We start from the raw sequence: 4,033 nt of genomic DNA on the forward strand, positions 1-4,033 counted from the left end.
AATTATAGTTTAAAAGATAGTTATCTTTAAAAAAATTAAATTAAACAAACATATGTAAATAATAAAAAAAATACATCCAACCCCAAAAGCCGATTAATAATAAACATGGTTAAAAAAAATAAGTAAAGAAAAACTTAAAGTAAGTAATTAAATAAAAATGTAATAAGTAAAAAAACACAATTAAAATAAAAAAAATGCTAGGTTAAAAACATAAACCGGATCAAAGCCGCCGAAGCCATCGCTGCTTCCTCTCCCACTACAGGAAAGTTGATCTATTGTGATATTATCTTAATGACACTTATTTCTAAGTGTCATAATAAATACCTTATAATGACATTTATTTAAAAATAATACAAAAATAAAATAAAATATCATGTTAAATCCTTTATCTTGACATTTCTAATAAATGTCATTATTAATCCATTAATAATTAGTTTAATCTATTAATAATTAGCCTTAGCAAAAATCCAAACCCTGGTCCGCACTTGTCACACCCTCCGCACTTTTCCCTACGGCGCCAAAAAAACTTCTCACGCTGCACGTTGTAAGATATCGTAAAATTTAAATAATAAGGTTATTTGGGAAATAGCCTTATAAAATTTTTCCGTAATTTTTAGAAATTTTCTGGAAATTTTTCGGAGCTCGTACGACGGGTTTTAAGGGGACAAATTGACGGCGTGGATAAAGCCTGTTTGGGATACCATTTATGTGAGGAAATGCTTTATTTATATAATCCTTTTTCCTTATTTTCTTTCCCAAACGCCGAACCTTTCTTCCCCAACCCCTCGCGACCCGACTTCCCTCTCTTCTCTGTTCTCTCTCGCGGATGATCGACGCCGATGGAGCAAGGCTTTAGCTCCGGCGATCTTTTCTCTGCCGGCATCGACCCTTAAGCTCAGATCCAGCCGAAGCCCTTCTCCTTCTCAGTCCGATCTCTCTCTTCTCTCACACGGAAGATCCGACGCACCCGACGCCGACAGAGGGCAACTGCTTTCCGACGATCTGGGCCTCTTCGCGTCGCCTGAGGATCGTCGCCGGATTGTTGAAGGTGCTGACGCTGTCCAAGCTCTTCCGATGGAGCGATCCCTTCCTCGGCCGGTTCTTACGCGTGAGCGACTATGGCTAGGTGGCTAGGGCACAGTGGAGGGCTTGGTTTTGGTTGTTTCCGACCGATTGACCCTTCGTTTCCTCCTTCTTGAGCTGTTCACATAACGATCCGTGGCTCCTCAAAGTGGATCGGATTGGGCGATACCTTCTGGAGACAACCGATTGAGGTAAGCTTAGGTCTTCTTCTATGTTACCGATCCTCTTCTTCTTTTCGGTTGAATTAGGTTACAGATTTGGAGATGTTGGTATCAGGGAGGTGTTCTTGAGCTGCCGGGAAGAGGCTAGAAGGATGGTTAATTGATCAGTGATCTCCCTGCTCGACCTCCTGTTGTGATCCGATTGATTCCAATGAGGTTGAGTGCTGTGGATCAACAAGCACAATTGTGAGGTGAGGTTTTGTTCCAGGTGTTCTTCTTTGGCTACTTGTTAAGATCAGAAGTCTGTGATTTGAGGTAAGGTGTAGGAATTAGGGTTAATTGGATTACTAGATCAGTTAGTATGATTGATATATCATTAGTTGATACATGTTGTAATTAGTTGTTGATTGTGTGTAGATTTATTTAGTTTAGAATTAATCTAATGGATAAGAGTTCATCTCCTCTTAGGTTTGTGTATATCCTAATTCTCCCATGTTTCTACCTCTTTTTCTAACAATTAGGATAAGAGTTCTATGATAGAGTTCTAGGTTTTCCATACTTTATTTTCTTTTTTTTTTTAATATCTTTTTTGTTTTGTTCTATGATAGAGTTCTAGGTTTAGTATGTATATTATCTTGATGACATATTAAACGTTTTCTTTCAACTTAGGTTCCTGCAATCTCTATGATTCATTTGCAATCTAGTTTATTGAACTATCTCTCTTATAACAATAGAAAATCTGTTTGGCACAGGCCAAAGAATGATCATATTTATATACTGTTATCTATAAAAAAAATTAACTTTGTGGCAATTAGATGATGGAAGGACATAATACCAAGGAAAAACTTTGTCAGTTACCTCTACCTATTAAAATATAATGATAGGTTTTTTCAAGTTTTGTAATTACAAGTTTTGTAAAACTTGTGTGAATAATACATGATATTTATTTGTTTAAAATATAATGATGTAGGAATCAATTTTTTATATGTGATTTTCTTTCTTGGTAATCAAAAAGTTAACTTGCATGTTTGATTGTTTTGGAGATTTTTTGTCTTAATGAGTGATTCACCTTTGTTTAGAACCCTCCCAAGCTGGCTACTCCTCTATTTGATACTAAAATGGCAGAGGACCCTAAGATGACATACATAGACCTAGATAATCTTCAAATTGTGTTTTGAACGAAGAGGTATTTACTTATATTCGCAAGCATGTTATATATAAGTCTGCCACTAGATTCATGTCTTTAATGTACTGTTGAATTGATAGCACTAATTCTTTTCCGCACAGTAGTGTTTGGTCTTGCATTGTGATGGCGTCTGAGTGTTGGCTTGGTCTCTGTTGGCTTGCTACATATCTAGAAAGCTCCATGATTTGTGCTAAGGTAGTTCTTCTCAACGAGCATATCTGAGATGGAACTTCCATGCTACTTGCTTTTCCGAGTTTGATTTGCTGCTACAAGATTGGAAAGATATTATGTAGTTGTTGTTCCTTCTGATCGAACAGATTCACTTTCCCATCTTAGTTTCTTGTATGTTCTTTGTTAAATAATTACGTGGATTTAATTCTTATCGGTAACAGCTGAAGCGTATCCAATTTGGATTTTCTAGCTCAAAATATCAGTAGATTTGTTGTGGTAGTGCCTTAACAGGATTTGAGACTTCTCCATTCAGGTAGGTTATGCTCGTTTGACTCACATTATGGTAATTATTTTTAATTTTTTATAATTTAAGTAATAAGTAATGATATATGTATCTTTTGAATTGTGTTGTAATGATTTTGTATATATTTCTATATTTAAGGTAAAGACAAGTCCGGTAGATACAAAAATTACAAGATTACAAGTTTGGATTGAAGGTCACAAGAAAAAAAATGGGGAGCCTAGTACTCAAGCTGTTGGAGAGAAAATAGTAAGCATGTCCACTCATTTTAGATTCCTTTAGTATTTTATTTCACTGATATTGTTTTTCATAAGAATTTATACTTAAGATCTCTATTTATACAGCCTAAAATGTTTTTTCTGTACCTCCTTGTACATGTGTTCAAGCTATTTTTTACTTGTGAGTTGGTACATGTGTTCAATTTCAGGTGGACCTAATTCGACCAAATGATGAAATGCAGTTTCTCGATGATGCAATAGGAAGAATGGTCGCATGGTTATCTAAATTTATAGTATTGTGTGATTGATACATATTATACTAATTTGTTTGAATTGTAAGTTGAATTGTTATTATGTAATTGCTAGTTTGTTAGAGATTTCATATATTGTTTTAGATGTTTTGAGTTTTTGTAGTATAATGAAAAGCTATGACTTTTATTAATTCTGTATGGATTTGATTTGCACTAAATTTGTTGTAAAATTTTAATTTATTATTTTTGTCAATTTTTTTTAATATAGTTAAGACCATTAACAGCATACGTTTGCGCGCTGTCGATAGTATTTTCCGCAGCGCGCAAAGCACGTCGCGGATACTATTATTCGCGGCGTGTTTTACGCGCTGCGGAAAATACTATCCGCAGCGCGCAAAGCACGTCGCGGATAATAGTATCCGCAGCGCGCAAAAGCACGCTGCGAATAATTTATGACTTTCAACAGCTTTTAATTGTGCAGCGTGCAATGCGCGCTGCGAAAAGTGAATTTGCGTGCTGCGAAAAGTCATTTTTGTTGTAGTGCCATGAGCACTAACATGGCAACCAAGCCCATGAGAAATTTTTCTACACCCTTTTCTGTAAGATTTTTATCTCCCATTGTGCAACCTCAAATTGAAGAAGAAAGTTTCCAACTAGTCCCA

The 4,033-nt window shown here is 35.7% G+C and overlaps 1 long non-coding RNA gene across 4 annotated transcripts; it reads left to right on the forward strand.

The window, feature by feature from the left end:
* Positions 1-751: 751 nt before the first annotated feature.
* On the forward strand, positions 752-3,624 carry LOC122032142. 4 transcript variants are annotated; one of them, XR_006125968.1, is made up of 7 exons: positions 752-1,274; positions 1,360-1,495; positions 2,324-2,430; positions 2,532-2,625; positions 2,823-2,914; positions 3,044-3,151; positions 3,330-3,624. It is a non-coding gene; the product is annotated as an uncharacterized LOC122032142 (long non-coding RNA). The 4 variants fall into 4 exon arrangements; XR_006125967.1 differs by having other exon boundaries at positions 2,852-2,914; XR_006125966.1 differs by having other exon boundaries at positions 2,535-2,625.
* Positions 3,625-4,033: the final 409 nt, after the last annotated feature.

Source organism: Zingiber officinale, chromosome 11A, assembly GCF_018446385.1.
Source record: "Zingiber officinale cultivar Zhangliang chromosome 11A, Zo_v1.1, whole genome shotgun sequence".
NCBI classification, from domain to species: Eukaryota; Viridiplantae; Streptophyta; class Magnoliopsida; order Zingiberales; family Zingiberaceae; genus Zingiber; species Zingiber officinale.